The sequence below is a fragment of the Paroedura picta genome, chromosome 12, assembly GCF_049243985.1.
Source record: "Paroedura picta isolate Pp20150507F chromosome 12, Ppicta_v3.0, whole genome shotgun sequence".
NCBI lineage: Eukaryota > Metazoa > Chordata > Lepidosauria > Squamata > Gekkonidae > Paroedura > Paroedura picta.
Genome location: NC_135380.1, coordinates 33,742,952 through 33,756,575, shown reverse-complemented (window position 1 = coordinate 33,756,575; position 13,624 = coordinate 33,742,952). Strand labels below are relative to the sequence as shown.

At 41.7% G+C, this 13,624-nt stretch overlaps 2 protein-coding genes across 7 annotated transcripts in view; one reads left to right on the top strand and one right to left on the bottom strand.

Moving 5' to 3' along the window:
• The window catches only part of RALGPS1 (Ral GEF with PH domain and SH3 binding motif 1), a 240,587-nt gene that overhangs the window by 101,542 nt on the left and 125,421 nt on the right, over positions 1-13,624 (bottom strand). The window lies entirely within an intron of this gene.
• The window catches only part of ANGPTL2 (angiopoietin like 2), a 35,083-nt gene continuing 25,007 nt past the window's right edge, over positions 3,549-13,624 (top strand). Inside the window, exon 1 of the mRNA XM_077304841.1 lies at positions 3,549-4,038. The gene's annotated coding sequence lies outside the window, so the exon portion shown is untranslated. The remainder of the gene's footprint in view (positions 4,039-13,624) is intronic.

The following is a 13,624-nucleotide window of genomic DNA, read 5'->3' as shown; positions in this document are numbered from 1 at the left end:
AAGTTTTCGCCATGCGTTTTTGTCAATGACTGCGTCTTTTAGTTGGTTCATGGTCATGCCTGTATCGGCTTTGATCGTGTCGAGCCAGTGGATCCTTTGGAAACCACGTTGCCTTTTGCTGCTGACCATGCCGAGCATTAATGATTTTTCTAACAAGTTAGATGACGTGATGTGTCCAACATAAGCGAGCTTTATCCATAATATCTTGCCTTCTAATGACATAGTTGGTTTGCTCCTCTCTAAAACTATCTTGTTGGTAACTTTGGCTGTTCTCAGCATTCATCTCCAACACCATAATTCAAAAGCATCTATTTTCTTCCTGTCTTCTTTCTTCAGGGTTCAGCTTTCACATCCATAGGTTGTTATGGGAAAGACAATGGCATTGACTAGCCAGCACTTTGTATTAGAATCATAGAATCATAGAGTTGGAAGGGGTCATACAGGCCATCTAGTCCAACCCCCTGCTCAATGCAGGATCAGCCCTAAGCATCCTAAAGCATCCAAGAAAAGTGTGTATCCAACCTTTGCTTGAAGACTGCCAGTGAGGGGGAGTTCACCACCTCCTTAGGCAGCCTATTCCACTGCTGAACTACTCTGACTGTGAAAATTTTTTCCTGATATCTAGCCTATATCGTTGTACTTGAAGTTTAAACCCATTACTGCGTGTCCTCTCCTCTGCAGCCAGCAGAAACAGCATCCTGCCCTCCTCCAAGTGACAACCTTTCAAATACTTAAAGAGGGCTAATGTCCCCTCTCAACCTCCTTTTCTCCAGGCTGAACATTCCCAAGTCCCTCAACCTATCTTCATAGGGCTTGGTCGTTTGGTCCCTTGGCCCCAGATCATCTTCGTCGCTCTCCTCTGTACCCTTTCAATTTTATCGACGTCCTTCTTGAAGTGAGGCCTCCAGAACTGCACACAGTACTCCAGGTGTGGTCTGACCAGTGCCATATACAATGGGACTATGACATCTTGTGATTTTGATGTGATGCCCCTGTTGATACAGTCCAAAATGGCATTCGCCTTTTTTACCGCTGCATCACACTGCCTGCTCATGTTTAGTTTACAATCCATAAGTACCCCAAAGTCTAGTTCACACACAGTGTTACCTAGAAACGTATCCCCCATTAAGGTTGATATCTTTGCTTTTCCATATTTGGATCACACCTAACATTGCGTTCCGGCCCAGTGTTATTCACCCAGTGGTTCACTATCAGGTTGAATATGCCCCACTTCAGGGACCATTCTCCTTCCTGAATGACTTGAGAGCCTAGCCAATCTACTTGTATGTTGGACATCACTTGGATGTGTTCCTCCTGAATGGACAAGAGATTAATCTCATCTCAGCCCATAATAACTTGATGGCTTCTTTGTGTAGTGCCAAATGCCTGGATATACCCCCCTACACACACACACACACACACACACACACACACTTGTTCAAATATGTCTTGGATTCTCCTATATATTGGAAAATGGAGTGATTTCGGATACCAAATCACAGTCATAGCTTATTCTGTCCAAAAAGTCTTAACAGAAAAGCTTCAAGTATGTTCAGATGAATGAATCCTTCCAAAAGAACGCTTTGATTAGCTATCGATTAGTGTTATTTTCAGGAAATTATTCCATTCTTCAGAAATATTTCCTGCTTACGCCCTTCACAAGTGTTTTCAGCTGTGTATTAGCATTGTGTACAGCAGTTAAAGCCTAGTTGACTCTAATTCAACTCTTCAAGCATGGTGTCTTTTGTTATTGAATTGCCCACAGACATAGGTCGATGATATTTGTTCAGATGTTTCTTTTTACTTCTTATTCACCACCAATGAAATATTTCATTTACAGTCCTTTGCATTTTTTGCCTCTTACGGGACTTCAAACCTCACTGCCCTGTGGCCAGTCTATTTCCCCTTGAAATCACATTCATAGGCAAATGACAACTGCTGGTGAATGACAGCAACAGGCATGATTGGATTAGAGAGGTAGTAGGCATGGAGAAATCAGCCTTGGTAATGAGACAGGAAATCTAGGTCTCAATTCAGTCCAGGTGGATGCATTGTCTTGAGCTTCATTATCCGTTGCAATTCAGCAGTTGCAATTTCTAATCCTCCTTTGAAATTTCTCTGTAAGAGAACTACTACTTTTAGGTCATCAATTTAATGTCCTGGAACTCCAGGTTTTTATATATTGTGGTTTCTAATGTCAGGATTCCACACATGTTGTTAGTCTTTATGCTGCTACTGGACTCTTTCTCTTTTTTTACTGCTACAGACAGAGTAACATGGCTACCCATCGTGATTTATCACCACTTTCCTTGGCCCTCTGCTCTCTATCCTACTTATTCCTACCAATGGAGGAGTTTTTCAGGCTTTCCCAGCTTTCATCCAAAGGAGGGGTAACCTATGGGAATCTAGAGGAGAGAATAGCTCATAATACATTGTTAACAGTATTACATTGTAATGATCCAACAACTGCTTTAAAAAAAGTCTGTAAAAGCCCTGTAAATAAAAGTCTGTAAAAGGTAGAGGAGTTGGCAGGCATGGGGAGCTGAGGCAAGGCAAGTGCAGAGAAAATTGTCTTGTGTGATTACAGAGTTGCTGCTTCAAGTCCCTTTGCTATGTGCAAGCAGACATGATGACCAAGCTCTCTCACTTCTTTTAAATCTAGATATCTACCTCTGAGGTCTGGGAATGCTAGGATATATTCCCCAAACAGTAGCATCATCATAACAAACTCTGCAACGATGGAGCAAAAAACCAGACTCTTTAAGAAAACTGTGTAGACTGAATCAAACACGTACAGCTAACCCCCCAGAACAGAAAGGATGGTTATCCAATGTCTCGCTACCATTGCCTCCCCTGGGGACACAAGCAAGCCTATCCCAGTTTTCCTAGTTTGCACAGTAAGCTTGTTGCACATCTAAGATCAAGTTTATGCGCCAAAAGCAAGGAGAGGGGGAAACAGAAAGCTGAGTGTGTGTGTGTGTGTGTGTGTGTGTGTGTGTGTGTGAGAGAGAGAGAGAGAGAGAGAGAGAGAGAGAGAGAGAGAGAGAGAGAGAGAGAGTGCACTCCAGCATGCTCTGATGTAACAGTGTTCAAGTCTATTATAATGCAAGCACTACACAACCTTACAAATGATGATTCACAGTTAATTCAGACTCAACCACCGGTTAAAAACACTTAGAAGGGCAGGGAAAGGGTAGGTTAAAAAAAGAGAGAGAGAATATAACCTCAAGCAGAAAACTGCACCCTGCCTTCAACAGCACCGATTAAGAACTACAGAAAGTGTGCTGCTATCTTCCTAAGCAATTTGCAGATTTTCAGCCTCTCTGCTGCTACTTGACAAAGTCCAGCGAGTCAGACTCCCACACACCAGATTGCTCTGGGCTGCCGAGAGCTGTGACATCACTGGGTAAAAGTTTGGCTTCGGCCAGCCCTCTACTGTTTGCGGTTAAGGGGGAGGCCCTGAACGTGTCTATTGCTGGTGGATCCCTTGCTCTTGTGGGAGGGGGAAGCGGAGCTTATCCAACCAGAACTTGTCTGCTTACCGCATGCTTGATTATCTGTCCCCCCCCCTCCTTCTCCTCCTTCAGCATGTAAATTCACCACAAAGGAGCTGAAGTTCAAATAGGGCTGTTTTAGCCTCGCTCGAAATGATGGATTCAGAGCTTTACAACTGAAATGCAGGAGAGATGGAGTTCCTGAAAAGCAAGTCACTGCTGCAGCCTATTGTCCAGCAGGGTCTATAGTATGTGGACCAACGGATAAGATTCAGCAATCAAGTTAAAGGGCCGAGAGTAAACAATAAGGAACAAGCCAGACTGCAATAACCTTATGGTTGTATTCTGCCAAGTACAGTGCTAAATGTATTAACCTTTTTCTGCAGACAAATCTAGGTAACCTTAATTGCTGATGAATTTATTTATTTTGGTGCAATCAGTGATGTCACCTTTTCTGTGGGGGAGCCAGCGGCTGAATCTTTGATTTTTTTTTTAAACCCTCAACAACTTTAAAGCTTGAAGAAAGAAGCCCCAAGGAAACAGGGTAAGAGCATGAAAGAAGTCATGTTTACAATACATTCCTACTTTTAATGCCATGAAATCATTTTTTTTTCAAACATGATTATGCATTAGAAAACAAAGCCAGTCTTTTGGTAGTTTTGATTTGGATTCTTCACTACACTATCAGTTTTTGTGACAAATTGTAAGCCCATAAATGAGGAATTAAAACAAGTGCATGCAAACGCTCATTTGCTAGGGTTTCTGCAAAGTTTTTCTTACTTCAAATACATGGTTGTTAACTCGGTCTAAAATGTCAAAGGTATCATTTTAATTTCACATGAAATCCATCAGAGCATTGATCATGCATGTGGCAAAACGCCTTTTCCTCCTTAAAAGGTTTCACAACAAACCTCTATTCTTTGTACCATTTCTTTGAAAGGACTATTATATTACAACCCAGGAAGCTGATCTTTACTTTCCTGACACATTGATCAGATTAAGAGATAGTTCCTCTAAATGCCTTGCATTTTCAGTGTTTACATTTTTAAGGAAAACTTTTTTTTTAAAGGAAGTCCAAACAAACCAGAGTATTTTTTTGGAATATTTCTTGCAACAGCACGTACAATAAATACCAACTGTGACATATGAAGCAAGAATGATAAGATTAGCTCTTATTTTGACATAGCCCATGAAACGGAAAGCAAAAAGTGCTAATGCATCTTTCAGCATGCCTTGGTTTAATAGAGAATAAAATGAGGCTACCTTTAAAGTGGAGTAAGAATAAATATAGCATTTGGATTCAGCTTTCCTAGGAGCATGTCCAGCAAAAAGATGCTGTGCAGTAAATTTCTTTCTGACCCATTATTGTGGAGACAATAATGAGCTTGTATTCTTTTGCAGTCAGTATTAAGGAAGAAAGGCCAAAGATACTGGATAGGTATTCTCTGAAATCTCTAATGGCATTTTGTTACCATTTCAAAACAAACATGCTCAAAGAATCAAGGAGCTTTGTTGACTGCCCCCCTCCACACACACACAAGTAGGAAATTAGGGCTTTCGAAAAAGGTTGGGTTTACCTACTTAGTTAAAAGAGTAACAAGACTGCTTCTGCCTACTTCACATTATTAGCTCAAAAACAAAACAGTATGTAGGGAGAATGACTGGTTTGGGAGGATTTTGATATTTCAAGCATGTACTTTTATGTTGCTTTTGATATAAGCAGTATTCTGAATAAACTGTGCCTATCTGTGCTCACCATCAGCCCTAAGAAATTTGTATAGTTGAGGATTAATGCTGCTATTGTTCTGTCATTTCCCAGGGGACACCCTCCCCCTTTCAGAATGGTCTACCTTGAAAGGATTCAGGGCTATCCCAACTCTCAGACCTCTCTACTGTCACCAAAACAAGAAAATTGGCTGATTTTCTGTCAAGAACCAATTCTAACAAATTTAATTTGGAGGTGACTTGAATGATTGCTTCTTGCTAGGGGAAACAATTGGCTGTTGTTGTTTTTTTAATGTACTGTTTAAAAGGCACAAAAATGTCCTGGTAGGATTTTTTAAAATTTACTTAATAGTTATTAAATTCACCTTCCAGTAGGAATTAACATCTGATAAGGAATATCAAATCCGTGAATGCATTTCCACAGTTGACAAACTGTAGAAATCTCACACTAAAAGTCACTTACAGGGAGTAGGAAAGATAATATTAAGGGGTAAATGAAACTGTGCTTGCAGGGAATTCTACATGTATGAGATGTAACAGTAAAATGGAAAGTACTCTGAACAAGTACAAAGAAAATTTCTCTCAACATCAAGTAACCACAGCTGTTCCCATACATCTGTCATTAAGCAGAATTTCTAGGATAAAAGGGAATGAATTCAAGGCTGAGACTTTCTACTTGCTTCAGAAAATGGGAATCTTGTTTAGTTGTAATCCAATTCATAACACAAGGGCTCCAAGCACTACTTAGACTAAGTTACCTGCCAATGAATCTTTATGGTTCCAATATCAGACCATAAAGTCAAACACCCTGAAAGTATTACTCTTCACTGATCACAATACTGTGCAAAGTGCAGATCCAACCAAAATACTCCATTATCTGGTGGTGGTTCTTCACCCAACATCTAGGAATCACTGCTAAAATAAAATGCCAAGCAAACAGTTCTACACAGGCTGTTTTATTGTGTGTGGGGGTATTAAATATGAAACAAGTGAGGATGACAACCTCATACATTTTTTAAAAAAAATTAGATTGTAATTCCTAATCCAGAATTTTCTATATTCTACCCTGATCAAAATTCCTGGTAAAATCATTTCACACAGCTAGAAATGTAAAGGATCCCCTTTAAATAATGGTTTGTAAGTAGCTAAAGCAAGCACTACCAAGACACTATTTGAACACACATACAAATAAACATCTGAGAGTATAGGGCTCTGATTTATCTAGCTGCTGCCACTGTGTGAAATCTGGGGATTTTAAAACCAGAAAACACAGTAGATTTTGAGGCTCTTCTTATCCTCCTAAAGGAAAGAATACCTTCCCAAGTGCCCATCACAATCTGGTATGTTAATATATGGGCACAGACCCAAATTTATTTTTTCAGAAAGAAATACCACATGGCTGAACACTAGGCCTTTCATGACTTCTCATTCGGTTGGGTATTCAACTCTGCTGCTTATGAAAATTGCTCCAAATGGTCTCAGTACACCATTCAGCCTGGGAGCTGTTACAGAGAAAAAACCTTCAAAAACCCAAATGGAGCCCAGTTGTCCAGGTGGAGTAACTACTGTACAAACAAAAATAAACTGTAGAGCTCCTGACCACCCCTTCTTCAATCAAATACTAAACAACAGCTTAATGAAAAAGTTATGGAACTGACCACTTCCATCACTTCAGGATGAGTTACACTGTGGTGGTGGGAAAGGGCTGTCAAGTCACAGCTGACTTATGGTCACTCTGTAGGATTTTCAGGGCAACAGGTATTCATAGGTGGTTTGCCATTACCTGCCTCTGTGTAGCAACCCTGGACTTCTTTGATGGCCTCCCATCCAAGTACTAACCAGAACCAACCCTACTTAGCTTCTGAGTCAGGGTAAGCCTGGACCACCCAGGCAGAGTTGTCTAATTTCATCCACATTACATATTGGTACGGCAGGCCAGTCTGAGATATTGGGCCTGTTTACAGATTACAAAATGTCTGCAGCTAGCATGCTTTGGACACTAGCTTCTTTAGAAAACGTCAACTTGTCTAATAGAAGAAGAAGAGTTGGTTTTTATGTGCTGATTTTCTCTACCAGAAGGAGTCTCAAAGCGACTTCCTCTCCCCACAACGGAGGAAGGTGAGGCTGAGAGAGCCCTGATATTACTGCTCGGTCAGAACAGCTTTATCAGTGCTGTGGCAAGCCCAAGGTCTCCCAGCTGGCTGCATGTGGGGGAGCGGGGAATCAAACCCGGCTTGCCAGATTAGAAGTCCACACTCCTAACCACTACACCAAGCTGGCTCAGTTTGATTCAGCCAAACCCCAAATCCTATATGGAACCCAATGGTTCTCAAAGCAGACTCCTTCAAGTTGGAACTGATATCTGAGAATTGCTTGAGAACATGACCTTACAGTTTCATATTCTGTCTTCTTGCTCTCACACTGTCATTAGGCTTGCAGGTCAGGTAAGAGCAAGAGGGTCAAAGCACACTGTCTTGTGCCAGGAAGGGAGCAAGAAGGCACTCAGAGTTCCTCCTGCAGAAGTGTGCTCTGAGCACTGTGAAGCCTCTCTTTGAAAGAAGTGTGTGCATCCTTTACTTTCCCCTCTAGCAACCCACTCTCTCTCTAATGTCATGCACAGCAGCTCAGGCAACACCACATGATTGCAAAGGGGTCTAGAAGAAAGCAAGCTGGCCTTGGAGAAAGGGAAGTAAAATATCTATCATCCATCCCACTATAGCCAGTTGGCTCTTTTCCTGGACGGCTGCTATGGTGCTGGTTTTGTTCTACTCTGTGGCTGGCTTGCATCATGGCAGTTTTTGGGTGCTGGGTTGAGAGTGGCTAAGTTTGCAGAGAAGGGTGATCACAGGGAGGACAGGCCCTTTACCTCCATCCTTGCTTCAGCTGATCTATCCTTCAGCATTTTTGAGGAACAAACTATCCAGCCTGGCACAGTTTTGCATTTCGGACCACACAATTACATTTACGCAAGGAATTTTCATGGCAGACTCAATACGGGGAGGTTTGCCAGTGCCTTCCCCAGTCATTACCGTTTACCCTCCAGCAAGCTGGGTACTCATTTTACCAACCTCGGAAGGATGGAAGGCTGAGTCAACCTTGAGCCGGCTGCTGGGATCGAACTCCCAACCTCATGGGCAGACAGCTTCAGACAGCATTTCTGCCACTTACCACTCTGCGCCACAAGAGGCTCTAACAACTATTTAAAGTCACACATTACCAAAAGGACAGCCTGGGCTTTTTAAAAAAAATCTGCTTCCCTCCCTGACTTTGAGACGTGTTCGTTAAATAGTATTAAAGCCAAAGGCAACATTGGTATAAGAATTCCTGGTGGATGTAACCTGAACCAAGTGTGAGGTACACCTCCTTAGAGAGTGCCTGACAGTTGCCAAGAAAAGCAGGAGTTCTGCTCTCAACACTTCCAACATGCATCTTGTCTTGGGCCATGAAGAAGAGGCAAGAGTTTTAAGCTCTGCTTGCAATGTACCTTGTCCCTTGGAAGGCAGGCCTTCACTGTGGAGCGTGTTCTAGTGCCAGGCGCTTTCAGGATCACTCAAAGGCACTAGTCTTGAGAAAGCAGATGTGACAAGCGTTAGAGAAATGTGCTCCACAATGGAAACATGTGCAGCAAAAATGGGACCAGGTCTTAAGATCCAAAACAGAGTGCCCATCTTCATCCTTGCACAGTGCAAGATGCATGTCCTATCACTTGTGATGAGTGCCAGGATCAAATAAACAACTACCTATTTAGGTAAAATGCTTTTCAAATCCCTAATACTGCTGATCCAAAGGATCTGAAAGCATAATCTGTATCCATTCTTCTGAACTTCCCTTGTTTTATTTCTTTTTCTGTTTCCCTTGAGAGTAGAGGAGGAAATGGACAAAGCTAGGCTACTTGGTATTTGGTTTTGACCTGATTACACTTGAGAAGGTTAAAATAGCCTTTCTGACTTACTAAGGCTGACTAAGGTGAAACCTGAAAAAACCTTGAACTTATTAAGATAACCATTTCTTACCCTGCCCTGAATGAAGTGGGCTCGGGCTTATGCCACAATAAATACGGTAAATCTTTTAAGAAGCCACTACTGTGATTTTGCATTGACTTGCAGGTGGGCAATGTGGGCTAGGAATATGGCTCAAACTCCAATCCTTTTTGGCAAACAGGCCACAACTTTATTAAAATCCATGAGTTGGCTGGCAAGGGAGATGGAGGCTACATCATAGTTCTCTGGGTTATCCGACCCAATTCTCTAACTTCAGCGGTGCCCTGGGAATCCCATCCTGGTCCCAGCCAGGCCCATGGGTCCCCTTGCCGCTGGGCGTAGACTTCCTTCAGCCCACCCCCTTTCATCTTGCTCTACTGGTGCGGTCCTGGGGCCTTCCCATCTGGGTTGGCCCGCTCCAAACAACAGCCTTTCCAGCAAGGCATCTTATCTGGGGAGTACTTCTACTCCCCCCTCCGTATTCCCCCCTTTTATTATAGACTCGTTCCCCTTGCCCTCCATGCAGTTGTGACAAATTATTAAAGCATAAACAATAATTATAACATTAATTGACCATTCCATTTGTTATCAAACATTTCTGTAACATTCAGTAATCAACAGGAAAAAAAACAAGGGTGGGAGGGAGGGAAGCTTTTTGCTCAGTTGCCACGGGCAAAGAGGCCGGGCCCCAGCTCACGTGGTGTCTTATAAAGGCGTCACATGCCCACGCTTCTCCTCCCCACTGCAGAGCGCATGTGCCCTGCTTTCCCCACCCCCTTGCCATACACAAAAAGCCTTCCTCCTTCGCCTGCCTGCCACCACGCTTTGGTTGCAACAGACTGGCACGGCTACCACTCTGCAACATTTCCCTTACAATAATATTGTTTAATAATAGTATACTATTTTATTACCAGTATATTACAAAGTTATACATTCTGGCTGGGTTTTTTTTTTTGTTTGTTTTTGTGGTCATTCTTAGCATGTATTTTCAAAGGACAAGAAGGGAAGTGGATCTGTGCTAAACCAGCATTGGCCAAACTGACACTGAGCTAAGAAGGGGCCAATCACCCTTTCAACACAGCGAGATATTTCATTTCTCTCTTAATGCTGCATCGGCAGTAGCCATATGATATGACATGATATGCCCATAACCTGCAGATCAGGAGAAGGAGAAGGGTGGCTTTACTTCTGTGGAGTGACCTTACTGCATTACTAAAGTTGTGGTTTTTTTTTTTTAATGGCCAGAAATGTGCTCCAGAGTAAGCCTCCAAGTAGTAAAAGATAAAGCACTGAAAATTCAAAAGGCAACTGAAAAGGCAGCATATCAAAGGGCAAGAGACTAATGATATGGTGAAGTCATGGGCACATTCCAATAAATACTTGTGATACTTACGCAACCACCTTCCATGCAGAAAAGCATGCTTGCAGAGTCAACAACCGCTGTTTCCCAGCAACTACAGTTAACAACAGTGAGTAACAGCAGGCTCCCCAGAAAACGTTACAAGGGTAGATTAATGGTCACTGTGCTTTTCACCTGGGGGAAGCTGTCTGGAATGCCCCCAAAACAAAACGCTGAAGAAATAAATAGTCACATTTTGAACACTACAGTAAGGTTAGCGGTTATATTTTTAGGCTTCCTCAAAAGTCCAATATAATTTCCTGTTAAATATTGCCTTCTGCTACCTCAAGGAGTTAGAATACTCACACCTTAAAGCAGGGGTAGTCAAACTGCGGCCCTCCAGATGTCCATGGACTACAATTCCCAGAAGCCCCTGCCAGCATTCGCGAATGCTGGCAGGGGCTTCTGGGAATTGTAGTCCATGGACATCTGGAGGGCCGCAGTTTGAATATCCCTGCCTTAAAGTGTCGCAAATATTTTTGGTAAGAATAAGGGAAGTATCCTTTGTAAGCAAGAGTTTCTTTAACCCCCCCCCCCCAAAAAAAAAACAACAACCCCAAACTTTCATTTTGTAGGACAGAAAAATTCATGATATGTCACAGTTGTGAGAGTTTGGTGCATTGGTCTCTTGCAGTGTTGCCCTTAGTTTTCATGTCCCAGATTATCCGTTATATTACATCACATCACTTCATAACGTCCCCAGAGACTTTGTTTAAATTATAACGTGTTTTCCTCAAACATATACTTCAAATTAATGTATAGCTCTTAAATTATATAAACAATAGGAAGCAAAGATAACGCATTGTTTGCCTACTGTCATTTGCAAGCTTTTGAAACTGCAGGGATAGAACACTTAAGGTGTCCGTAAAAATGTCTACTGATATACCAATGCATCACCATCAGACAGTGGATATATGAACATAACCATTTCTAAAAGTATATTATTGTTTTATTTTCAGCACAAAAAGGATGGGAGGGGGAAAGTTTCCTGTCCAAAACTTTTTGAAAGCCCAGTCAGTGCTGCCTGGAGGTCAGATTGCTTCATTTCTGTTTCTAAAACAAATTCCATCATAGTAGCAGAGACATCACAGTGTGATTAATTGTTATGACTACTACATCACTGGAGGCGAAGCAAGTCAATCCAGAGTGAAGCATATTCATTCCTCCCTTCAAATGATGATGTCATCATATAACCCTAGCTCATAGAGGTATAAGGAGTCAGAATGTATACTAATGGAGGCCCCTTCTCTCTCTCCTCTTAAAAGGAATGAAAAATGGGTCCTGAATAATTTCCCACAAAGGAGGAAAGACTGTTTGGGGAAGGGGTGTTCTTGGGAAAAGCCCTCCCATTTTGACTCAAGCTATTTGCACAGCATAACCTTCGTCTTTACAAAATGTGGAAGAATCTCGTATTTTCCAAACTGTATCCAAAATTACTAAGATTAAGATTATTAAGATTAAGTCTGAGGAAGAGTGCTTGCATTCGAAAGCTCACGCCTTAAATAAATCTTTGTTGGTCTTAAAGGTGCTACTTTTACAAGATTATAACAAAATGAAAGAGCAAGCATGAAACTGCATGAGACTCTTTGTGAGATCACCTCTGAAGTTTTTTTTTTTTTAATGTAACTAGCAATCTTGCTGCTTTATCTGTCTGACATACCTCTCAGTCATTTGGGATCTACAGTCAACCCAACTACAGAAGCAATCTATAAAGGGATGGAAATACCCAGAGTATGCAATCTGAGGAAGTTTTCCCAACAAACCCTGTTATTCTGGAAAATATTCTAGGACTTTCCTCTCATTTACAATAGCAAGATATCTAAAGTTTGTTCAATTTCAATGCTCTCTAGATTATGTTGTGCAATTTTTAGCACTTAGTGATAAAGCATTTTATTGCCCTGCTTAAGAGCAAACTGTATTAGTGTTACGGCAGTGCTATTAATTTAAGGTGACCAGATTGTCCCACTTTTGAAGGAACATCTGGGGGCACCTGGCAAATTGTACGTATGTTAAAAGTAAAAAAATATATATTACAATACTCTTTTTGCGTTCTATGAAACCTTTTGTTGCCCCATATAGACCAAATTTTTAATCAAGAATGCCCCCCCCCTCCCGTCAATGGTGTCCCGCTTTGCCAATGTTAAAATCTGGTCACCTTATATTAATTCAGTATAAGGAAGACCTGACATTAGCAAAACAGAAAGGTGAATTATCTATTTAATGTCATGCTGACAATCTCATCAGGCATTGTAGACATTCTGTTGGTGACAAAAGAAGGAACAAAACATGTCTCTATTCAGAGTAGAAAATTCTTTGTAAATGTAAAAGGCCTTTCAATAAAAAGGGAAATTCCCATAGTGAGTCTTTTGCATTTCACTTGCAGTGCCAAGGAAAATATCTGGTTTTGTTTTGCATTTTCAGGAACAGGGGCTGAAATGGGACAGGGGAAGAGAGTGAATGTAATCTCTTTTCTTTGGAAGTTTGTTTTGCTTCTGCTTATTAGATGACAGAAACATTTTCAAATTGCATTCCCTGAGGCACAATTAGTTGAGCCACTGTTGAATCAGCAACCGCAATCAGAGCCATTTCTACCTTTTATTCTTTGCCAATCACCTGAACAGCCAGACTAGGTTCTAAGAATGCAATCTTGACCAATCAGTGCCAATGAGTGCTGCAGGAAGTGGTGGCATCTACAAGTGTGGACATCTTTCTAAAGGGGATTGGATAAAAATATGGAGCAGATGCCCATCAGTGGCTATTAGCCACAACTTCTAGATGGAACACTATGTCTGTGACTCTGTATTCCCATTTATTAAAGAAATTATTTATTGTGCTTGCAGGGACAACGGTGGGGAGGGCTTCTGGAGTTCTGGTCCCACTAGTGGACTTCCTGATGGCAGCTGGATTTTGTCTGTTGTGTGACACAGAGTGTTGGTCGGTGGGGAGGGGGGGGTCATTGGTCTAATCCAACATGGTTCCTCTTATGTTTTAATGAATGCTTTTGGCACTGATTTTCAGGAGCCTAG